This window comes from Petaurus breviceps, unplaced genomic scaffold, assembly GCF_028583685.1.
Source record: "Petaurus breviceps papuanus isolate PSGF00001 unplaced genomic scaffold, PetGlider_PUasm1.0 37, whole genome shotgun sequence".
NCBI lineage: Eukaryota > Metazoa > Chordata > Mammalia > Diprotodontia > Petauridae > Petaurus > Petaurus breviceps.
In genome coordinates this window covers 29151342-29177869 of record NW_027186296.1, presented here as the reverse complement: position 1 = coordinate 29177869, position 26528 = coordinate 29151342, and the positions used below count along the sequence as shown (strand labels likewise).

General features: G+C 35.7%; 1 protein-coding gene across 5 annotated transcripts in view; it reads right to left on the bottom strand.

Annotated features, from left to right (window-relative positions):
• Positions 1 to 26528, bottom strand: part of RNF111 (ring finger protein 111) — a 160686-nt gene that overhangs the window by 99918 nt on the left and 34240 nt on the right. For 4 of the 5 annotated variants that reach the window (XM_069098161.1, XM_069098164.1, XM_069098163.1 and 1 more), the window contains exon 1: positions 293 to 734. The exons of the other annotated variant lie outside the window; for it this stretch is intronic. The gene's annotated coding sequence lies outside the window, so the exon portion shown is untranslated. Of the gene's footprint in view, positions 1 to 292; positions 735 to 26528 lie in introns of those variants that run through there. 5 annotated transcript variants of the gene reach the window in all.

Here is a 26528-nt window from a genome sequence, read left to right as displayed (position 1 = left end):
TCTAAGCTAAATCCCCTCCCCCACTACTCCTTACTCTGGGGCGTGGGTGTGTCTGTAGACAGCTCTAGTTCCCCACAAAGTCCAAGGCAATCTGGCCGAAAGACTCAGACCCCAGCTCCTACCCGGCCCTGAGATAACCCGCCAGTCGAAGACGACCCCAGCCATCCCGGGCCGCAACCCTTCCTCTTTCTCCCCTCCCTGCCGGCCCCTCCCCCGCCGCGCGCACGCGCATCCTGCGGTCCCTCCCTCTCTCTTTCCTCCCCCTTCGCCCTCCCCCCTCCGCCCCCCTCACCTCAGGCACTGGCCACCCTCTTCCCCCGGGTCCGGGCAATCACCCGCCCATGAGGGAGGACAGGGGATGTAAAGGGGGCGTTGGCAACTAAGAATTCGCGCTGCTCCCCTTGGCCCCACAGGCCCCGACGATCCCGAGCAGCGTCTGTCACTGGCACTTCCCCGAGACGAACCGGGAAGAGGCGTTGTACAGGGCCAGCCCAGTAAACCCAGCCTGGCCCGGCGCAGACACCCGAGCTCAGTCCCACCGCCGCCTGCGATCTTTTCTGTCTTGGACTGCGCAGTCCGAGCACCGCGCCGCCGCCGCCGCCTCAGCCAATCCCTCCCCCCACCACAGCCAGCGCGACACTTAGGCAACTTTTCGACAATCCGGAAAGCGAAGAAGCAAAAGGCTTTCCCTCCTCCCTCCCACCCCCTCCGCAGCGATACATTTCCTTATGCGCTTGCGCGAGTTCCTACTCTTCATACCCTTCCGCCCCGCCTCTCCCCTCCCCCTCTAATCTTTCGGCACAGTACCAGCTCCAAAACTCATAGATTTCATTTTCTTCAGTAATACTGATCATATTTCTTCACCTTGTTAATTTTCTAACTAAAAACAACAGCTAGAGAAAGTGCCTTGCATATTGGCAATGCCAAATGAATAAAAACAGGACACATGTCCTATACCAAAATATTCTTATTAAAATTTTCGCTGCAAAAATGAATAATTAAAATATTATTTGATGATATAAGCTAATTTGTACGAAGCCTGTTAAGATGCACTTGTCAATGGAGTGGTAATTTTTGAAACTGAGGCAAGCACCACAAAGCAGAAAAGGCTCACAGCTGGGAGGGGAACCCCACGCAAAAAGACAGATGCCGAACTGTGAGGGTGCTATCGAGTAGACTGATCATCCTGACTCCCCGAAGAATCCAACAATTTGGTAGCTTCCTATTTAAACTATTTTTGATAATACAGTGAACTCTCCAAGTCTGCCAAAATGGCTGCCCTGCTGTTCCTCAAACAGGGCATTTTATCTCCCATGACAGGGCCTTCGTACAGGCTGTCCCCCAAGCTAGTGTCAGTCTTTCTAAAACAGAACTTTAGCTCCCCACCCACCCACCTCCCCAGATGACAACGACAACCCATGATATATGAGCTGTTCATTTAACTTATTAGTGTTTATAGATCAGTGCTAATAAATTGTATTGTTCTAAGATTTCAAGTGTATTTATATATGTGGAATGTAAGTAACTGTATATTTGAAGTCTTTCCTCCCTTCAGTTTAGAATCCCTAGTTTCCTTTCCTCAGCTCTAATATAACCCACCCACATAAGGCCTTTCCTGATAACTCAGCTGCCCCTCCCCTGCCCCAGTTTAGTTTTACTTATTTAGCACTTATCCATGTGTGTACATGTCTCTACATAGGCTGTAAGTTCCTGTAGAGTTGGGACTTGTTTTTTTGTTTTGTCTTTGTATCTCCATTGCCTAGCACAGTGTTGAGTATATATGTAGAATTTTAATATCCCATTGCTAATGCTTTCCTTCTGTAAGGACAAACAACTACCTTCAACTTACACTGTATTTATCATGTATGTACAATTTTTTGCATGCTGCCTCTCAAATTAGACCATAAGGACATTCATGTCCTTTGAACTTAGCACAGTGGCTGGCACATAGTAAATACATAATAAATGCCTGACTGATTTGAAATTAATTAGTTGATTGATAGATTTTAAAGCTCTAAGCTCAGTTGTTTCTTCACATCAAACCACCTGGAAGCCTGATAACTCTGTTTGGGGGGAACAGGACTGAAAAAGTTTAAAGCCTTTCCAATACCCCCCTCCAAAAAAAAAAACCCTCAAACCATGATGTTTGAGATAGAAGAGAACTTAGTAATCATCCAGTTCACCTCCTGGATTTTACAAAACAAGAAACTAAGGCCTTAGAAAGAGAAGTGACTTTTCTAAAATCACCAAGGAAAACTCAATTTTCACTGACACTGAAGAACAATTTATATAATAACATCAATATTATAAAATTGAACAACTGTGATAAACTAAGAATGAAATTAGGAGAACAATTTATGCAATCCTGTAAATTAAAACCATTTTGAAAACTGTGAGAATTATAATCCATATCATGATTTCAGAGGTTTGATGATGAAACATGCTATCCATTACAGAGAGATGGATTTACAGATAGCCTTGGGATGCAGATATAGATATATTAGATAAATATATGGGTACAGCCATTGGAAAAATTTGTTGTGACTATGCATATTTGTTACAAGAAATCTGTCCCCTTTTTATTCCAATGGGGTATGGGTGGGAGAGAGAGATAATAGACTGCTATTAAATTTTTTTTTTAATACAGAGGTGGCAGGTACTACAGGTGTGAAATGTCGTATGAACTTTAATTCCAGGTCACAGGTTACTTAACTATTTTACTTTGTTATGGAACAATCTCCCATAAAACAGAAGTACTCTGTAAATGTTTGTAATGTAAAAACAATGAACATCAATAAAACTAAAAGTATTAAACAAACAAATATAAAAAGCAGATTGGCTTGTCCAAAAAAGATACTGTCCCCTACTGAGGAGCAAGCAAGGATGAGCCATTGTTCCAGTGAAGGAACTGTGCAAAAAGAAGAGCCAGTCCAACTGAACAGTGGATAGACATGCCAAATATTCTGAAAGGATATTGAGGCCCTGTCTTTCCAGTGATATAAGTGGCCTTGGCCCACAAGTATTCCTTACACATGTCCCTCACTATCACTATATTTTAATTAATGCTCACTCTCCCCAAACCCGAACTCCCTGGACTCTCAGATATATTTGTGGGGAAAGATACCCTTGGTTTCAGGGGAATATGCTTTGAAATTACTACTCTTTCTATGCCATTTAAGTAAATGCTTTGAAAAAAAAGAAAATAAGGCTAAGATAGTTAAATGAAACCTAAACCTTGATAAGTCCAAGGGATTTTTTATGAAGAAGAAAACTGGGGGTAGCTAGGTGGTGCAGTAAATACAGCACCAGCCCTGGAGTCAGGAGGACCTGAGTTCAAATCCAGTCTCAGACACTTAACACTTACTAGCCATGTGATCTTGGGCAAGTCACTTAATCCCAATTGCCCTGCCCTCCCCCCTCCAAAAAGCAAAACAAACAAACAAAAACAAAAAAAGAAGAAAACTGAGTCAGAAAAGGAATTAGTCTAAAAAAGAAAAGAGATTAGGACATAGTTCTCATCACTTCCAGATTAGCACTGTTTCAGCAAGATTACTGAAATTTGGTCTCTCTAAAAATTTGGTCTCTCTAAGGTATGGAAGTACCTTTCTTCCTTCCAGGTCTTTGACCCATGATTTTTCATGATTCAAAATATCCAGCTAAGAAGTAAAGGAGCCCCTCAGTCCTTCCAGATATAGCCTCAGCTCATCAGATATGTTTAAAACAGCTTGGGGGGAGGCCAGGTAGCACAGCGAATAAGAGCACCGGCTCCAGTGTCGGGATGACCTGGGGATCAAATCTGGGCTCAGATACTTAGCACCACACCCAGAAATAACTGGCCATGTAACCTTGAGCAAGTTACTACTTAACCCCTATCGCTTAAAAAATAAATAAATAAATAAAACAGCTTGGGAAGGCAAAGCTTCAAGTAAGGGGAAAATCTCAAGGATGTGGGGAAGCACATACTATTAACTGAATAGCACCCCTTCTGAGATATCCAATCTATCTGATCATTCAATCTACTTTGCCAATTCATCATCTGTATTATGCCCCCCCCCCAAAACTGTAGGTATTCCCCACAGTTCAATCCTAGGGACTCTACCCCAATTCCACTCTCTAAATAATATTATTAGTTCTCAAGAGTTTATCATCTTTACACAGATGACTCATAGATACATACATATATACATGCATATGTACATATATATATCATGTGCATAATGAAATGGAGAATTACCAAAAATTCCTGATAAAAAGGATAGAACTGAGTAGACATTATGAAATGGAAACATAGGAGTCAAAAGAAAGACAGAAAAGTACATAGGGCTGGAAGGGACTATATTGGCATGAATTGTTTACATGAAAATAAAAGAATAAGCAACAAAGGCCTCACAGAAGCCTAATATTTTCAAGGATAATAAAAAAAGGTAAATAAAACAGAGAGGAGCTAAAGGTAGTTTATTTTGGTTTTAATGTTCTTAGAAGACAGAAATGGGAGGGATAGATTAATGGAGTAGAAACCAGGCTTAAGAAGGGGGTTAGTACAGGTAAAGGAATAGTCATAAACAAAAGGAATTTCGATATGAAAGGGAGGCTTTTTTTAAAAGATAGGAAGACAGAGTAAAAACCTGGGATAAGAGGCAGAGCAAGGGGAAGAGAAGAAGGGCAACTGTGCAAAAACAAACTACTTCATTTATAGATTACAAGTTTTAGGCAAACTCCCTCTCCTTTTCATTTCCTCTTTTTTGTAAATAAGAGGGTGGAAGCAAGGAGAGGAAAAGTACAAGAGGATAAGATGGAAAGAAATATACAGTACTTATAACTGTGAATTTCAATGGAATTAACTCATATATAAAACGTGAGTATATTAGTATGGATGGGAAAACTGCATCCAACAATGATATTTATAAGAAACACACTTGAAATACAAATATTCACATGGAGTTAAAATAAGGGGCTACAGTAAAATCTATTGTGCTTTGGGTGAATTGAAAAACAACAACAACAAAAGGGTAGCGATGATGGTTTCAAATATAGAAAAGAGAAAATGTATTCAGCTTAAAGGAAGCGTAGAGAACCTATCAATATTTAATATGTAGGAATCAAATAGCATAGCATTTAAACACTTAAATGAAAAGTTAATTGAATTTCAAATAGAAATACAGAGTAAAACCATATTGTAGTAGGTCTCAAAATTCCCCCTTCAGATCTAGACAAATCTAAACAAAAGATAAGCAAGAATGGAGATAAGGACCTGAATAGAACTTTAGAAAAATTAAAATGTTAGATAGATCTCTGGCAATTGTTGAATGGGAATAAAAAATAATTTACATATTTCTCAGATATCCATGGAACATTTACAAAAGCAGATAATGTTTTGGGGCATAAAGATGTCACCAAAAGATAGAGTAAAAATATTACACACATTATTTACAGATCACAATGCTATAAAGAATATTAAGGGTCTTTGAAAAAAAATATTTAAAAGTAATTGGTGGGGTGGCTAGGTGGTGCAGTGAGTAAAGCACTGGCCCGGAGTCGGGAGGACCCAAGTTCGGTTCAGCCTCAGACACTTAACACCCACACAAAAAAAAACTAGCCTTGTAACCTTGGGCAAGTTACTTAACCCCAATTGCCCTCCAAAAGGCAAAAAAAAAAAAAAATTTGACAATAATGAGAGATAACATACCAAAATTTATAGGAATCAACTAAAGCAGTCCTTAGAGAAAATTTACATCTATAGAAAAAACAAATCAATGAACTGGGCATACAACATAAAAAACTAGCACAGTAACAAATTGAAAATCCTCAACTAAACAACAAAGATGAAATTCTGAAAAAAAAAAAAAGAAGAGATTACTAAAATTAAAAGCAAAAAACAATTGAATCAACAAATAAAACTAGGAACTAGTTTTTTGGGAAAAAAAACAATAAAAGATTAACAGTTAGCAACTGATTTTTTTTTAATTTTCTCAGTTACATGGAAAAACAATTTTTAATATTTTAAAAAAAAATCTTGAGTTCTAAATTTTTTCCCTCCCTCCTCCTTGAGAAGGTAAGCAATTTGATACAGATTATACATTTGTACTAATGTAAAATATATTTCCATGTTAGCCATGTTGCCAAAAAAAGTTGCCCCCTAAAAAAACCAAGAAAAATATAATAATAAAAAAAAAAGCATTTTCCAATCTGCATACCTCACTAAGCTTATAGATATTAAAACCCTCAATTCCAAACTAGTTTCCTGTTTTTATATAAGTGCCACAGGAGATGACCAGTTTTATCAACCAATCCTAACTTACTTCTTGCTATAGCTAGTTGATATTCTTTCAATGGAATTGTGTAGGCCCTGTGTATGCCAAGTTCACACAATTCTGATAAATCAATCAAGATATATTCTTATCTGATAAAGATATTTTTTAATTACATTGGATCATGGAATTACATTACATTAAAGATTTTCCTTATACTATATTTCTTTATGAGCTAGATATAATCACAAAGCACAAGTGTGGAATAGTTGGATACTCAAGATAGTAAGTTATGTATTCCACATGGCTAACATGAGAACTTGATCAGAAAAAAATAAATGCATATGTGACCAGAGTACAGAATCTGATAAACAGAATAACAAAGAAACAGTTGCATCTGCCAGTGATAATCAGAAATTTTAAAAAAACATAAAATGTACAGATGACAAATTATATGGAAATGGCTTTTTGGAGATATATGACTATATGTCTGACACATTCTAGACTTTAAAAATATTTTAATGGAGGAATTAATTAAATGCAAATGAGAATGCTCATTGTATGCTTGTCTGACAATAAATTTATATCTAAATTAATGGATGATAGTGAAAAATAGATTTTCAACAAAAGAATCACTGAATTTTTTTTAAATCTATCAATTTTCTGGCAGCTTTGTTTTATTCCAAAATACAAAATCCTCTTAAAATTATTATATACACATTTATTTAGGAAAAAAAGATAACCAGACTAAGAGGGATAGGGTGATTGTAACCTCTACCCTTACAAAGGCATTAATAAAACTTTTAAAAGCCTATTTCTTTATTATATTATTTTTTTAAATTTCATTCTCTTTCTCCTTTGATCTCAGGAATTTCTTTTTTTATGCTTTTATTTATCAGTTTCCTATTTTTTTAACTGCATATTCAGACAATGTCTTTTTCTCTTTTGTTAATGGTGGTAAATATATTTTTTAAAAGGCATCAATACGAATTTATTTTAAGAACAAATGTAAGCATTTCAGATAAAATAATTCAAATAATCAATAACCATATGAAATATTCTAAATCACTAATAATAAGAAGAATGCAAAATAAACCAATTCTTAGGTTTTACCTCACATTATCCCAAGTATCAAAGATAATAAAGAAGAGAAATATTAAGTGCTAAAGGATCTGTTGGGCAAATACACCAATAGTCTGTTGGAGGAGTTACCAAGTAATCCAAAGACAATTTTAAATCATGTAACAAAGTCACTAAATTATATATTCCCTTTGACACAGGGATCCTACTTCTGAGCACATACCCCAGGGAAGTCAAAGACAGAGGAAAAGGTCCCAATATCCCTAAAATATTTCTAGCAGCACTTTTTGTCATAGAAAAAAACAAAAACAGAAACAAAATAGGTATCCAACTTGCAAAATGGCCGATCAGATTATGGCATTTGAATATAAAGAAATGCTGTACCATAAGAAAAAAATGAATTTTAGTACTTAAGAGAAACAACAGAAATCTTTTATAAACTGATGATGTGCAAAATAAATAGACTCAGAGAAGAATAACACATATAATGACCACAGTAATGTGTAACATAGGAACTGGCCAATGAGGGCCCAATTTTTTGGAGCATGCCTGGATCTGGGGAAATCTGATTCTGGAAATCTATAATGTGCAATGGAGATCCTAACTCTCTAATTCAGAGCCTATACATGCTTTCTCTGACTACTATCCATTTTCTTGCAGTAAAATGAAAAAAGGACTTTCAGTTGGCTGCTGAACTAAAGCTAAGTATGCATACAAAAGATACCTCAAACCAGCCAAAGCCTCCTCTTTCCCTAGCAGCATTCAAATGAATGAGTCAAAATGCTATCAACTTGGTTAGAGAGAAAAGCCACTGGTCTTTATCTCCCCACTCAGGCCCCTTGCCAAGTTGCCTGTGATTGCATAGCTCTCTGTTGCTTCAACAGGTATGCTATATTTGGAAGTCAACTTGGTGGAATGAATGTTTTGAGGTAGCAACTTTCATTCTGAGCTCACTTTTCCCAGGAAATGAAGTGTTAGGAGGATGACTGTGTAGCTGATTTGGGAGGATGTTGTTATGCTTTAGTTTTTATCATTTCGCTTCAGTAAGTGTTCTTTTGTACAAATTAATTTCTGTCAGTTGCTTATCAGTGATATAGAGGAATTTAAAACTAGTTAAATTGAAAGTGTAGTATTAATAGTTTGGCCAACCTTTAATACAAAGGAAATATTAACTCTATGTGGTAACTGATTCCAGGAAAAATACATGGGAGTTAGGGGAGTGAGCGGATAGCATTAGAAAGATATCACAATTCCTAGGATCCTGGGGAAAAGGGACATGTAGCCAACTTGCTAGTGAGTAAGAATTAGGATAAGAAGCCCCAGAATCAAAAAGTGTAACCTCTGTCCCAAAGTCCATTAGTATGGGATTCCCTCCTTATTGGTAGAGATGAATAACCTGCCCTGCATAAAGGGCAGATTCAGAATAGAAATTCTTCTTATTGGTTCCTCTGCCTTTTGAAGATAGAAAGATATGAAGATAGAAAATCAGTAAAGCAAGTCGAGAAATTACCAGCTTCAAGTCTTCAAGTGTCAAGTTGTTTAGGGTACTTCTGATTTCCAGCCTCAAGAGAAAAGATGGAAGAGGTCAGCCTCACTTCAGGTTGCTTAAGGAAAAGACTCTGGGAAGACATAAGTAGACTTGGCAGTCTCTATCATGTCTGTACCCTGAGAATAATACATTAAAGACTTCGTGGAGTTTCCCTTTGGGTGGGAAACAGGACGCCCTCTCTTGGGTCAGCTGAGTTACCTCACTCCCAACAGGAGAGCACCTTCACTCTGTTCTCTCTGGTATATAAATGTATACCTTCTCTGATTTCTATTTTGCTATGATTTGGATAAATGGAATTCTTTGCTATTTGCTATGTGTGTTCTTTGTGGAACTGGTATTAGATGGGGAGGGGAGGTCAAGTTTTGAATATAGTGTTTGGGGTCTTCCTTCCCCTCCAAAATGACAAAGTGATCAGAAGTTAGCTTGCACCTGATCATATCCCCTAGATGAACAAAATCTAAGAGAACATATATCTAGCTAGTACCCTGATTCTGAAGACAGCAAAATAGTAGAGCCCTAGACTCCTACTTCTTTCCCCTTCTGGCAAGAATGAAAACCTCTCTTAGATAAAGGTAGAGGGAGAAGAGGCCAGAAATTGCTTCCCTTCAAGTGACTTGATGATAGGCCCCACCATATGTGGGCCTCTCTTTAGCCTTGGACTCCCTTCCCTATACCTAGTACCCTCTTTTCCTTCACAAGGGCTACACATGTAAACATAAACATTAAAAGGAAGTTGAATTTAGATTAATATTAATGACCTAATTTTTGTCCCAAATAATAGCCAATGCAACTTATTTCCCTCTTCCCAGCAGAGAAGTGGTGTACTAAAGGAACAGAATGTTGCAAGCATTGTCAAATATAGTTATTTTGTTGATCAGTTTTGCTTAATTATTTTCCTTTTTAATAAGGGAGGGTACAATATAAAAAAACAAAAAAATATGAATAAAACTTTTAAAATCTAGATAATTATAAGTACAGCATTTTCCTTTTTTTTTTTAATTTGGATCTATGATTTCATTACTGTAAGGCACTTTAAAGTGTCGCTGCTCCCTCTACCAAAGCAGAATGGCAACTGTTCTGCAATTTATAGTCTTACAGAGTTACCCAGGGCACTGGCACTGTGTGCTAAGAGAGTTGCTCTACATCATAAAGTGAGGCTGACTTTCAGCATGATTCTCTATACATTAGTCCATGCTACTTTCCTTCCATGATCTACCTGTACAGTAGTTATACACACACACACACATACACACATACATATATACATAAATGTATCTTAAAGACCCATTCAGTTCCTTATATCCTTATCTCTTCAGATATATCTCCTTTTCTCATCTGTAAATGGCAGTAACTATACCTATATAAAAAAGAGCTTTTTATTTGTGTCTTTTGAATTTCATTTTTTATAGTTTCCTATCCCTCCCTAACTGACTTCCCATATAGAATTTTAGCCCATATGATTCCACCTAGGCTTTTTCTGAACCCTTTAAAATTTGTTCTATACAAATCTATGGGTAAATATCAATGCTTGGCTTTCTCTTCCTCTTTCTCACAAATTTTAGGACTGAAGGGTCACTTGCCCCCAATATTGCTACCATTTCTACTACAGAAGCCATGTTGGTAAGAAACAGATCCAGAACAGAAATTCACCTTATTGGTTCCTCTATCTTTTAAAGAATAAAAGTATCAGTAAGGCAAGTCAAGAAAGTATTAGTTGCTTTGCTTCTGGTAGAAAAACTTTAGCAGATTTCTGTATAATTAATCTCCCCTTCACTAGAACTTTGTGCCAAGCTTTTACATCTGTTTCCTAAAGTCCTCATCTATATCCTTTCTGTCCACCTGATCTATAGTTCACTCTAATTGCTTCTTTTTCTTCCTGTATTGATCTTCACTCAAATTACTCTCTACCCTGCTTCTTTCCTCTGGGCATACTAGGAGAACCCAGGCCTCATGCTTCAGAAATAAGGTTGGAAGGGTTGGGCAGTAAAGGGGAAGAAATGGTCAGAGGAGGGGCAGCTAGATGCCACAGTAAATAGAGCACCAGCCCTAGAATCAGGAGGACCTGAGTTCAAATCCAGCCTCACTTACTAGCCATGTGACCTTGGGCAAGTCACTTAACCCCAACTGCCCTCCAAAAAGCAAAAAAAAAAAAAAACTGTTTTCCTCACAACAAACCTATGAGGTAGGAAATATAGGTATAGTTACTGTCATTTTACAGATGGGAAAACCAAGATTCAAAGAATTGTAGTTACTTGCTTGGGGTAATCCAGGTCTTCTGTCTCCATGACAAATTCTTTTTCCTTAATACCTCACTGACCTTCAGGATCACATTATGGAGAGCTTTGAAATATAGGTAAAGGGTATAAAGGTTGATACTGTAAGCAGTCTGCTAAAACAAGGAATAGTTTACCTATCAGACTTGTGGAGAGGGAATGACTTTATGACGAAACAGGAATTAGAGAACATTATAAAATGTAAAATGGATAATTTTGACTACATGAAATTGAAAAGTTTCTGTACAAATAAAGCCAATGTAACCAAGATTAGGAGGGAGGTGGGAAATTGGGAAAGAATCTTTACAACCTATGTCTCTGACAAAGGACTCATCTCTAAAATATACAGAGAACTGAGTCAAATTTATAAGAATACAAGTCATTCCCCAATTGATAAATGGTCAAAGGATATGAACAGGCAGTTTTCAGAGAAAGAAATTAAAGCTATCTATAAGCACATGAAGAAATGCTCTAATTCACTATTGATTAGAGAAATGCAAATCAAAACAACTCTGAGGTACCACATCTCACCAGTCAGATTGGCTAAGATGACAAAACAGGAAAATGACAAATGCTGGAGAGGATGTGGGCAAACTGGAACACTAATGCATTGTTGGTGGAGTTGTGAACTGATCCAGCCTTTCTGGAAAGCAATCTGGAACTATGCCCAAAGGGCTATAAATACTTTCATACCCTTTGATCCAGCAATACCACTCCTAGGGTTATATCCCAAAGAGATCATAGAAATGGGAGAAAGACCCATATGTACAAAAATGTTTATAGCAGCTCTTTTTGTTGTGGCAAAGAATTGGAAATTAAGGGGGTGTCCATCAATTGGGGAATGGCTGAACAAGTTGTGGTATATGCATGTTATGGAATATTATTGCGCTATAAGAAACGGAGAGCAGGCGGTCTTCATATTTACCTGGAGAGGCTTAAAAGAACTGATGCTGAGTGAGAAGAGTAGAACCAGGAGGAATTTGTACACAATTACAGACACAATGTATGTGTGATAACCAACTTTGATAGACTGGACTCTTCTCAACAATGCAGGGATATAAGTCAATCCCAAAAGACACATGATGGAGAGAAAAACGTGCATCCAGAGAAAAAACTAGAAAGAACTAAATTTATATCTAGGTGGAAGCAAAACACCTGATCTTTTTCATTCTCTTATTTGATTTTATGTCCTCTTTACCATTTTTCATTCCAGCTGGTATAATCCATCCTTATAACCTGACCATTGTATAATGTGAAAGTATTTACAGATCCTATACTTGATTATAAGACGCCATGGGGGGAAGGGAAGGAGGGGGACAAAATGTGAAATTCAAGGAATTGTGGAATTGAATCCTGTAAACTAAAAGGAAACAAACAAATTAATAAATTAAAAATTGAATAAAAAAAAGAAATATAGGTAAAGGGTTAGGAACAGTGAGTCATCAAAGGGTTGTTTTTGGTAAGCAGTAGACAATATCAGATCTATACTTTAGGAAACTGAAACTGGCAGGAGATGGGTTGAATGTAACATTGAAATTTTAATAATTAGACATTTATTTGGGTTGACAAGGATTATCTTATAAAATTTAAGTACCCTACAGTAACCAAAACTGAAAACAATCTAAATGTTCAATGATTTTTTTTAAATGGCTGAATAGACTGTTATATCAATGTAAATACTGCCATTAGGAGTCATAAATATGAGAAGTGTGGAAAGAACTATAGGACTTAATGCAACATGGATAAAAGAAAGTTAGAACAGTACAGATATTGACTATTCTATTCATTCAATTCAACATGCATTTATTAAATGCCTACTATATAAATTTTTAAAAATATATTATACACATAACTGCATAATCAGAATTTATCAGAGCATCTAGTGAAAGTTATTATTTTTATGTTTAAATATAACTGTTACTATAAATTACTTTGAGTGAAATGTTCAGTATGGAGCAGTTTATGGTATGGACCACATTTAAGTAAATTAATGTGAGGCAGTATGATGTAGTAGATAGAGAAATAAAGAAGACATGGGTCCAAGCCAACCCTCTGACACACACTAGCTTGTATCATCATGAGTAAGGAACTTAACTTCTTAGTGGTCCTGGAAACTACGACTATAAATTATAATCATTCTGCTGACTAGTAGAACTCCTCTGTCCTAGTGAAATCACAAGTCTATATTCTCATACACAAAAAATTCAGAATAAGAATAACTGTTAAACATTAAAATCCTTTGGTGATGGTTAAGGTGGATTTCATTGGTCTTTGCTGTCTCAGTGAGAATCTAAATAAAGACTGCTTTTTCCTTAATACCTAGCTGGATGCATGGCAGTTTTAATTCTAGGAGAAAGAGGAAATTTTGGTATAAGATGCAATTCAGAGGAAGGCATACTAGGAAAAGATTGGATCCTGAACTGGAAACTTTGGACAGCCAAAGTTCATGGGTAGATTGAACCAATATCATAAAATGACAATACTGCCTAAATTAATTTACTTATTCATTGCCATACCAATCAAGCTATCAAAGGATTGCTTTACAGAGCTAGAAAAAATTATAACAAAATTCATCTAGAGGAACAAAAGATCAAAAATGTCAAAGCAACCAATGAAAAAGAATGTAAAGGAAAAGGACCTCATAGTACAAGATCTTAAACTATACTACAAAGTAGTAACCATCAAGACAATTTGGCACTGAACAAGAATATCAGTGGAATAGGTTAGATAAACAATATGCAGGAACAAATAAGCACAATAGCCTAGAGTTTGATAAGCTTAAACATCCCAGCTATTGAAGCAAGAACTAATTGACAAAAACTGCTGTGAATACTAGAAAGTAGTCTAGCAGAAAGCAGGTATAAACCAAGCTCTCACATTGCATACTAATATAAGGTTTTGGGGGGTTTGTTTGTTTTTTTACTAATATAAGTTTGAAATGGGTACATGATAAAGACATAAAGTGGGATATCATAAGCAAATTAGGGTAGCATGGAAGAAATTACATATCATATCTGTGGATAGAAAAAGAATTCATGACCAAACAAGAGATAGGAAGGCTTATGGGAGTAAAAATGGATAATTTTGATCATGCAAAATTAAAATTTTTGCACAAACAAAACTGATGCATCCAAAAGTAGAAGAAAAGCAGAAAACAAGAAAAATTTTGCAGCAAGTTTCTCTGACAAACACCTCATTTTTCAGATATATAGAGAGTTGAGTCAAATTTATAAGAATAAGAGCCCTTCCCCAGTTGATAAATGGATATAAACAGGGATATAAATAGGCAAATCTCAGAGAAAGAAATCAAAATTTCCAATAGTCATATGAAAAAATACTCAATCACTAATAATTAGAGAAATTCAATCACAACAACTCTGAGGTACCACTTCATACTCATCAGATTGACTAAGATGATGGAAAAGGAAAATGACAAATGGTGATGGGATATGGTACACTAGTGAGCTGTACTAGAAAACAATTAGGAACTATACCCAACTATACCTATTCTATATCCTAAAGAGGTCAAAGAAAAAGGATATATGTATCCATATGTATAAAAATATCTAGAGCAGCTCTTTCAGTGGTGGCAAAGAATTAGAAACTGAGGGGATGCCCATCAGTTGGAAAATGGCTGAACAAGTTAATATGGTATATGAATGTGAAGGAATACTATTGTATGGTAAGAAATGATAAATGGGATAGTTTCAGAAAAATCTGGAAAGGCTTATATGAATTGATGCAAAGTGAAGAGTAGAACCACAATAACAATGTAGACAGTAACAGCAAAATTGTAAAGATAATCAACTATTAAAGACTTAGTAATTCTGAAATACCACAACTCAAAGGACTCATGATGAAAAATGCTATCTACCTCCAAATAGAGAACTGATGGACAAAGGCTACAGACTGAACATGGCTAATGAAGAAATGTGTTTTCCATGACTTCATATATATAATAGGTATTGCATTTTTGCCCTTTCAATGGGTAGAGAAAAAGGTAGATGGAAGAAAATAATTTGGAACTGAAAATAAAATTTTAATTTAATTTTAAAAAATAAGGCATATTGGCTCTTTTGAATGCTTCATTAAGGCAAAATATTTACATGTATCAGCCAATTAGAATGTGCTTCCTGACTAGCATCATTTAATTTCATCAAATTTGTAAGACTGGGTTTGATTGATTTACTTAACCCCAGGCTTAGAGTTGATTAATTTATCTAACTCTATCCTATTTAAACTAAATGATGAGATGCCCAATCAAATAATCATAGGCTTTAGACTTACTCCTTTCTCATAGAAAATGAAAGTTGCAAACAGACAAATTTACATTTGATATAAGAACAATTTCTTAACAATTAGACTTCATTTCTATTTTTTTCACTTCCTTTGAGATTCCTGACCATTTATCCCTACAGTCAAATTTCATTGTTATTTTGTCTAAGTAATCTCTTAGAAGTTTGAATGATATAGCACTATGTAAATTAATGTGTGCCAGTTTAATTTTTTTTAAATATTAACATTTCCTAGCAATAAACTACTAGTATTTCTTGAACTACTGAAGTCTTCCTTTATTGCCAGAAATAGTTTTACTGACTATTCACAGAATTGTGGATGGAACTACATTTGTTTTCTACCTACTGCTGATATATGTTGTTAGTAAGATGCAGAAAGTTTTATGATTTTAGTTTGTTGCATATTCTATTTTACTAAAGTTATTGTTTCAATTGTTTTGGTTGAATCTTTATAGGACAAGAAAAGTAGGTAGTAGCACAATATATACAATGTGGGGCACAGACTGATAATGCTAATGCTAATAGCTCACATTTACATAGAGCTTATTATGTACCTGGAACTGTGCTAAGTGCTTTATAATTATGTCATTTGCAAGACACAACAGACAATGACTATTGTAATCTACTATTTGATAAATCCAAAGACACCAGTTTAGGGTTTAAGAATTTACTATTTAATAAAAGCTGCTGGGAAAACTGGAAAAACGGTATGACAGAAACTAGGCACAGACTGACATCTTATACCCTATACCAAGATAAAGTCAAAATGGGTACATAATTTAGATATAAAGACTGATACTATAAGCAAACTAGGAAAGCAAGGAATAGTTTACCTGTCAGATCTATGGAGAACTGAAGAATTTATGAATAAACAAGACATAGAGACATTATGAAATGCAAAATGAATGATTTTAATTACATTAAATTAAAAGGGTTCTACACAAACAAAGCCAAAGCAACCAAGATTAGAAGGGAAGCAGAAAGCTGGGAAACAATTTTTACAGCCAGTGTCTCCGATAAAAGCCTCATTTCCAAAATGCGTAGAGAACTGAGTCAAATGTATAAGAATACAAGTCATTCCCCAATTGATAAATGGTCAAAGGATATGAACAGGCAGTTTTCAGAGGATGATATTAAATCTATCTATAATCCTATGAAAAAATGCTCTAAATCACTACTGATTAGAGAAATGCAAACCAAAACGACTGAGGTCACATATCACACCTATCAGATTGGCTAACATGACCAAACAGGAAAATGATAAATGTTGAAGAAGATGTGGGAAAGTTGAAAGACTAATGCATTGTTGGTGGAGTTGTGAACTGATCCAATCATTCTGGAGAGCAATTTGGAACTATGCTGAAGGGCTATAAAACTGTGCATACCCTTTGACCCAGCAATACCACTTCTTGGTCTGTATCTGTATCCCAAAGACATCTTTTCTTGTTTTGTTTCTTCTTTCTTATGGTTCCTCCTATTAGTTCTAATTCTTCTTTACCTCATGATTAATGTGAAAACATGTTTAATACGAATGTATGAGTAGAGCCTATATCATCTTGCACACCATCTTGGGGAGGTGGAGGGAGAGGGAGAAAGTTGAAAACTCAAAATCTTATGGAAGTGAATGTTGCAAACTAAAAAAAATTTAATTATGCTTTAAAAAAAGAAATATAATTATGAGATCCTCACAATAGTCCTTGGAAATAGTTACCATTATGTAAAGCCAAGCACAAGCAGCTTTCCAGAGGACTGCTGCTGTAAACAGCTTTCAAGGTTCTGATTACACAGTATAGCAAACTCTCTATTTATTCAATAACAAATCAGAGCAAAACATTCGCAGAAAACAAAGATACAGCATTCACAATGTTACAACTTATCACAGAAAATTAAAATACAGAATTCACCATGTCATAACTCAACAACTTATCACTAAAATGGCCACATAGTTTTCACCAAAGTGGTCACATAGTTTTCAACAAAGTACATTCATTAAGTCAATCACAAAATCCTTAATTCAATCCCAAAGTACAAAAGTCAAAGTTTTCCACCCCTAGGTCATAGTAAATCATAATCTTCTCAGTCACTATCCAAGTAAAGTCTTCTTTCAGCTTGACTCAAGGCTGGCTCTCAGCTTCCATGGTTCCTCTTCCATGGTCCCAGCTCCAACTGTCACCTGGATTCAAAGGCAGGCAGCTCCCAGTTCCTTGTCCTGCTTATCCAATTCTTCATCTAGTTCCCATTCTATATTGATGTTCACAGTGTCCAGTCCACCTCAAGTCCTTCACAGTTTCTGTTTCTGGGAAGACAGAGCTTGACAGAGCCAAAATTATATACATACACATTGCTGACACCATCATCAATTCACTATCTGCCTGTGAAATCAACTCACCCACCAACAAGGTCTGAAAACTCAACACAAATCATCAACATAGAAATCAACACAGACCCACAAACAAGGTCTAAGAGGTCAGCACAAATCATCAGTAAAATCCCAGGACCTCCAAAATGCTCCTCTAGGACTTCGGTAAACATACAACCAGAAAATCCTCTTTCAGGGCTTCCAGTAAGATCCCAGGGCTTCTGTACAAAGTATCACAAACAAACATCAACACAGAGCAGACAAATGGAGTGCTGGGATACCATAAGTTTTTGACTTCTTGACTCTGCCACCACAAGAGTCCTCTTCTCAGTTCTGCTGTCTCTAGCCTGGGCCTATTCTTATATATGGTCGTTAGCTTCTCCCCTTCCTGTTTCAGGAGTTCATGAGTTCTAGGGTTCACAAGTTGTGGGGTTGACATGTTCTATTTTTTAACAGACTTGATATAAGATTCAAAAGAAACCTGAACTGAAACAAGGTGTTAATTCAATAACTGAAACAAGGTGTGAACTACTTCTGTGCTTGCCATTACACATTATTATCCCCATTTTCCAGTTGAGGAAACAGAGGGAAACAGAGCTTAAATGACTTATGTAGGGTCACACAGCTAATAAGTATATGAAGTCACATTTGAACTCAGGTCTTCCTGATGCCACACCTTAGTGATCTAGGCACTGTACCTCCTGTTAGTCTCCATTTAATGTTAAATCCTTTCTTCAAATTCCCATTATTATAATTTTTATTCATTTTTATGAGTTTTACTATAATTGTGTTTTAGGATTTTAAAATTTTGTGCCCAAGAGTTATTTTTAATATCTTAGCACAGGCCTTCACAACATGTGGCCTGTGGGTCTCCTCGACATTTTCCAAGGGTCACTCAAAATCTCTTCACCAGTCTAAAGCAGGGACCAGCTATAAAAGGCCCATAGGCTGACTGTTGTGTAGGCCTATCTTAGCACATGGTCAAATTAAGTTTCCATTCAAGGCTGAGAAATACACATACTTTCTACAATGTCCATTCAGTAACTTCCAGAGGTTTATTCAATCTAACTTTTATAAAATTGTCTTCATGTCCTTAACTTTTTTGGGGGGAATTAGGGGAGAAGGCAAGACAATTGGGGTTAAGTGACTTGGCCAAGGTCACACAGCTAGTAAGTCTCAAGTGTTTGAGATCAGATTTGCACTCAGGTCCTCCTGATTCTAGGGCTGGTGCTCTATTCACTGCACAACCTAGCTGCCCCTTCTTTCTTATCTGACATTTTATTAATTTGTCTGGGATGACTCTGGAATGATAAATTGTTGAACTATTATTGTTTTGATGTCAACTTCCTTGTGGAAGTTTGTTTGTTTAGTCATTTTTCAGTCATGTTCCATTCTTTGTGAGGTCATTTAGCAAAGATAATGGAGTGATTTGCCATTTCCTACTCCAACCCATTTTACAGATAAGGAAACGGAGGCAAACAGGGTTAAGTGATTTACCCATTATCCTCTTCCCTTCCCAGAAAGCCATCCCATATAAAATTACTATTTTTTTAAACAAAAAAATTAGCATAATCAATAGATATATCAAAAAAAGTCTGAATATATGTGCAATGTATAACACTTGTGGACCTCCCATCTCCACAAAGGATAAAGTGGAAATGTCTTTTCTTTTATTTTCTTTCAAGTTATAAAAAAATGTATTTTATTTCCCTGCTACTTCTCCCCATGGATGAGGGGGAAGTAAAATCAAACTCTTTTAACAAATATGAATAGTCAAGCAAAACAAATTTCTGCATTTTACTTTGGCAAAAATTATATGTATTATTCTTCACTTTAAATCCAATCACCCCTTTATCAGAAGGTGGACATCACAGTACATTATCAGTCTTCTAGAATTATTCATTATTTGTCTTTCTGGAATAATGGCATTGATTAGAGTCTTAAAGTCCCTCAAAGTTATTTGTCTTTACAATATTATTATTGTATAAATTATTCTCCTGGTTGTGTTCATTTAACTCTTCATGAGCTTGTACAACTCTACCCAGGTTTAAAAAAAATAATCCTTCCCATCATATCCTTTGGCATAATAGTGCTCCATTAAATTCATTCACTATCATTTGTCTAGCCATTACTCAACTGATTTGGAACTCCTGAGTTCCAGGTTTTTTGCCAACACAAAAAAATACTGCTTTAAATATTTTTGTAGAAATGGGTCCTTGTTCTCTTAATGCTATCTTTTTGGAACATAAGCATAGTAGTAATACAGTTAGGTCAAAAGGTGTACACAGTTTAGTTACTTTTGAGGTACAGTTCCAAATTACTTTAAAGTATGGCTGGACCAATTCACAGCTCCATCAACAGTGTATTAGTGTCTGTTTTCTCATGAACTCTCCAAAACTTGTCATTTTTACTCTCTTGTCATCTTTTCCAATTGATCTGATATGTGAGTCCTGGAATCTAGGACTTTTAAAAATTTGTGTCTCTCTAATTATTCATGATTTGGAGCATTTTTTTAGCTATGGCTGTTGAGAACTTGATAACTACTTATTCATATCCTTTGATCATTTATCAATTGGGAATGTCTCTAATTCTTCTAAATTTGTACCAATTCTTTTGAAATAAGGCCTTAATCAGAGAAAATAGATGCAAAGAATTTTTCTTAGTTGTTTCCTTTCTAATTTTAGTTGCACTGATTTTGTATAGAAATGTTTTGATAAAGTAATCAAAATATTTTTATTTTCTTTTCTGTGATTCCATACCTTGTTTCATTATGAACTTTTCTCCTATCCATAGATCCAAAAGGAAATATCTTCTATTCCACAAACAAGATGCTCCCTCTCTCAGATATGGGCATTTTCTCTAGCTGTCCTCCATGCCCCAAAAGGGCTTTCTCCTTGACTCTAACTACTGATCTCCCTGGCTTCCTATAAGTCTTAATTAAAACCTTGCCTTCTACAGAAAGCCTTCCCAATCCTTCTTAATCCTAATGCCTTGTCTCTGTTAATTATTTCATATTTATACTGTATTATTTCCTATGTATATATTTGTTTGCATGCTGTCTCCCCCATTAGACTGTAAGTTCCTTGAGGGCAGGTGCTGTCTTTTGCCTCTTTTGTATTCCCAGCTCTTAACACAGTGCCTGGCTCATAGCAGATATACGATAAATGTTTATCAACTATTGATTATTTATTGACTAGTTCTCAAATCTTTCAAAGATGTTTGTATTTACAATAGTCATTATTGTATAAATTATTTTATTCTTTCCACTGAATTCACCCTGCATCACTTCACACAAATCTTCTTAGGATTTTCACAAACTATCCCCCTTATCATTTCTTATCATAATAGTATTCCATTAAATTCACATAACATAAGTTGTTCAACTAGTTCACATTTGATAGACACTTTATAGTCCTTTTCCTCCACAAAAAGAGTTGTTATAAATATTTTTATACACACTGGTCTTTTCCCTCTTTCTTTGATCTCTATATCATAAAACTAGTAGTGGTATTATTGGATCTAGAAGTATGCACAATTTAATAGCCTTTTGGGCCTAGCTCTAAATTGCTTTACAGATAGGCAAGACCAATTCACATACCAATTCTTTGGCATATCCTTTGACCATTTATTATTTTATCAATTATTCATTAACTTACTAATTAGCTAGATAGCTCTTATTCTTATAAATTCCTTATCTTGAAAAGCAGACCTTTATCAGAGAAATTAATTAATAAGCATAGGCAAAGAGAGAACTTTTTTTTTTTTGCAAATGATATAATGGTCTACTTAGAGAACCCTAGAGAATAAACTAAGAAAATAGCTGAAAGAATTTCAGCAAAATATCCAATCGCAATTACCATCAAAACTCAGCAGGAAGAGAAGGAGAATTACCACCCAAAATAACAATAGAAAGTATTAAATATTTGGGACTCAAACTAACAAGATACACATAGAAACTATATGAACACATCTGCCAACTCATAGTTATGGAAATAGGAGACTTGAACAATAAAAAATGACATTACTACCTAAATTAATTTAATTATTCAGTACCATTCCAATTAAACTATAAAAGAATTACATTGTAGAGCTAGAAAAAGGACTGTAATCTAATCATAGATTTATAATATGATTATAGACAAAATTTAAATGGAGGAACAAAAAGGTCAAGAATATCTCAAGTCAAATAAGGAAAAAAACCCCAAGAAACAAAGAAATTCAAACAGTGACTGTTCTCAAACTATACTATAAAGCAATAATCATTAAAAACTATTGGATACTAGCTAAAAATATAGGAAGGTCAGTCAGTGGAACAGATTGGCACACAATGTGCAGAAATAAAAAATAGCAGCACTAAGTTCGATAAACCCAATAACTCTAATTCCTGGGGTAATGACTAATAAATTCACTATTACACAAAAATTACTGGGAAAACTGGAAATGAGTCAATTGGAACTTAAGTTAAGATCAAGGTCTCACACCATCTATGAAGATAAGCTCCAAATAGATACATCACATAGATTGAAGAGGTTATGTAATAAGCAAGTAGAGAAGTAAAGAAATAATTATCACAAATATGAATTAAGGGAAGAGTTCATGATCAAAAGATAAAGAGGATCACAGGATTAAAGTGGACATATTTTATTAGATACAATTAAAAAAGTTTTGTACAAACAAATCTAACAGTTAAAATGAAAAGGGAAGCAGTTAACTGGGAAAACATTTTTTTTGCAGCAAATTTCTCTGACAAAGATCTGATAGCCAAGATGGATAAACACAGGTTAACATACATAAGAACAAGAACCATTCCTCAATAAATAAATGATTCCCAATGCCAATTATTCCCCAATAAATTAAGGTTAAGAACACAATAAATTTTCAAAGGAAGATATCTAAATTATCAAAAACCATATGAAAAATATTCTGAATCACTAATAACTAGAAAAATGCAAATTAAAACAATTCTGAAGTTCTATTTCATATCCATTGAATTTTTTTAAAATGACAAAAAAAAGTAGAAATTGTTGGAAGGATAGTGGGAAAACAGTACTGTTGTTAATATGCCTCTAAATTCATCCCACCTTTCTAGAAAGCAATATGGAACTATACTTAGTTACTAAACTTTACATATTCTTCACCCAGTGATACTACTACAAGGCATATACCCCCAAAGAGAATAAAGAAGAAAAAGATCCAAATGTACAAAACAAGAATGTTCTTTTTTGTTGTTACGAAGTGAAAAGTAAAGGGCTCCCCATTAATTGGGGAATGATTAAACAAAGTGTGGTATGTAAATATGATATAATACTATGGCACCATAAGAAGTTATGAAAGGGATTGTTTCAGGAGTGGCTAGGTGGTCCAGTGAATAGAGCACCAGCCTTGGAGTCAGGAGGACATGAATTCAAATCCCGCCTCAGACACTTAACACAAAAACTAGCCATATGATCTTGGGCAAGTCACTTAACCCCAATTGCCCTACCTTCCCCCCTCCAAAAAGCAAAAAACAAAAAAAGGAAGGAAGGAAGGAAGGAAGGGGGAGAGAGAAAGAGAGAGAGAGAGAAAGAAAGAAAGAAAGAAGGAAGGAAGGAAGGAAAGAAAGAAAGGAAGGAAGGAAGGAAGGAAGGAAGGAAGGAAGGAAGGAAGGAAGAAAGAAAGGAAGAAGGAAATTAAGGGATAGTTTCAGACAGACCTGGGAAGAATTATATGAAATGATATGGAGTAAAGTGAGAACCCTGAGAACAGTTTATACAGGAAAACTACTTTGATAGACTTAAGAATTCTGATTAATTCAAATCTTCAAATCCAAAGAACACATGGTAAAACAAGCTACCCATATCCTGAGGGTGAACTTATTAATTCAAGTTTCAGAATGAGACATATTTTCATATATGTACAAAATGGATATCTGTTTTCCTTGACTGTACATATTTGATACAAGGGTTTTATTTTTCTTTCTCTTAATTTGGTTTGGTTGATATGATGATAAAGTTACCCAAATGAAAAAAGAAGAAAAGAGGATCATTGAAAGCATTCATACAAGACAAAAGAAAGATGGTCATTAGGAAACCAAGAATAGGAGGACTGCTTTCAAACCAATATATTGAATTTGTCGTATATTTGGAGAAAGAAGCAAGCTGTACATGACAGAAATTCATAGTTTCACACATGATTCTGTTTTTATGTTCTGCTTTCTTCTAGGGAAATGCTACTTAGAGGTCTTTGTTAAATTCAGAATAAAAATAAAGTTAAAAATCAAATCAACATATTACATACCTCTGAGGTTTAATCCTAATTTTTGTATGGCATATGTTTTAATATAAATTAATGTTTGTCATTAGTTGTTTTTGAAATATTGGCTGTATTAGAGAACATTCTAAGAATAACATGAATTTCTAGCTTGCTTCTCTGTGATTTCTGCAAGAGATGGAGAGAACTCAGAAAACTGTACTACTTCACAATAATTCACAAGCTTCAGTCTTTTTCACACCCACTTCCACAAACAAACTTCAGTTAGTTCTTTGTCAAAATTTATTGCATGTCTTCTGGTGCAAAAGGTGTAAGCAGACAAGGTCTGATCTATAACATCCCTTTGCCCTTCTACCATGGCCAGACAACCCAGAGTTAGTTATAGCCTACCCAATTTGCTTGAGCGACTCAGGGCACAGGCCAAGTAGAGGTGGCTGCTATTTATTGCAGTATTTATATACCTCTTAACCATTTAACATGTTTTAAATTGTGCTACAGGTTTTATTAGATTCCTATCTTTTTTTTTTTTTTTGGTCACTGAAGAAGTTTTTGACAAATGTGTCCCAATACCATCTTCCCCATAAGCTTTGTGGTTTTTATAGTTTGATTTTTGTATAGTATGGTGCTTTTGGGGAATGCGTGTTTCATCATAACAGAACTGAACATACATTTTTTTCTTTCTTGATGCTCAGATAATTTTTCTTTGCCTTTATAATTCTATATTTTTATAACTGCATGCCTTGTTAAATGAAAGTTGGGATTTATCTTTCCTAGTATCCTATGCATTTTCTTTAACTCTAGGTATTTCTTGATCTTATCCACCATGGAAGATTTTCTCTAATTAGGTTCTCCCTCAAATCCAGTGCTTATCATTCTTTCTTTCTTTTTTTAAAAAAAACTGTTTGTTTGTTTCTAGTTTCCAACATTCCTTTCTATAAGATTTTAAGTTCCAAATTTTCTCTGCCTTCTTCCATTCCCCCTCCCCAAGATGGTGTGCAATCTGATATAGGCTATACATGTATAATCATATTAAATACATTTCCACATTAGTCATATTGTAAAGAAGAATTGGAACTAAAGAAAAAAACCACGAGAAAGAAGAAACAAGAAAAAGTAAAAAAGTATGCTTCAATCTGCATTTGACTCCATAGTTCTTTCTCTGGATATGGATAGCATTTTCCATCATGAATCTTTTTTTTTTTTTTTAAAGCAATCAGGGTTAAGTAACTTGCTCAAGGTTACACGGCCAGTTATTTCTGGGTGTGGTGCTGAGTATCTGAGCCCGGATTTGATCCAGGTCATCCCAACACTGGAGCCGGTGCTCTTACTTGCTGAGCAACCTGGCCGCCCCTAAGCAATTGGGGTTAAGTAACTTGCTCAAGGTTACACGGCCAGGTGTTTCTGGGTGGGTGCTAAGTGTCTGAGCCCGGGATTTGATCTCCAGGTCTTCTCAACACTGGAGCCGGTGCTCTTACTTGCTGTGCTACCTAGCCGCCCCTCATCATGAATCTTTTGGCATTGTCTAAGATCCTTGCAATGCTGAGAAGACTGAAATCTATCAAAGTTGGTCATCACACAGTATTGTGTGCAATGTTCTCCTGGTTCTGCTCACTTCATGCAGCATCAGTTCATGTAAGTCTTTCCAGGTTTTTCTGAAGTCTGTCTGTTCATCATTTCTTATGGAACAATAGTATTAAATTACATTCATATGCCACAACTCGTTCAGCCATTCAACAACTGATGGGCATCCCCTCAATTTCCAATTCTTTGCCACCACATAAAAGAGCTTCTATAAATGTTTTTGTACCTGTGGGTCCTTTTCCCATTTTTGGGATCTCTTTGGTATACAGACCAAGAAGAGGTATTGCTGGTTCAAAGGGTAAACATAGTTTTATAGCCCTTTGGGCATAGTTCCACATTGTTCTTCAGAGTGGTTGGGTCAGTTCACAATTCCACCAACAATTAAGTCTTCTAATTTTCCCACATCTTCTCCAACATTTATCATTTTCCTGTTTGGTCATGTTAGTCAATTTGATGGGTGTGATGTGGTACCTCAGAGTTGTTTTAATTTGCATTTCTCTAATCAATAATAATTTAGAGCATTTTTCTTTTTTTTTTTTTTAAAGCAATTGGGGTTAAGTAACTTGCTCAAGGTTACACGGCCAGTAATTATTTCTGGGTGTGGTGCTGAGTATCTGAGCCCGGATTTGATCCAGGTCATCCCGACACTGGAGCCGGTGCTCTTACTCGCTGAGCCACCTAGCCGCCCCTAAGCAATTGGGGTTAAGTAACTTGCTCAAGGTTACACGGCCAGGTGTTTCTGGGTGGGTGCTAAGTGTCTGAGCCCAGGATTCGATCTCCAGGTCTTCTCAACACTGGAGCCAGTGCTCTTACTCGCTGTGCTACCTGGCTGCCCCTAGAGCATTTTTCCATAGGACTATATATTTAATTTCTTCCTCTGAAAACTGCCTGTTT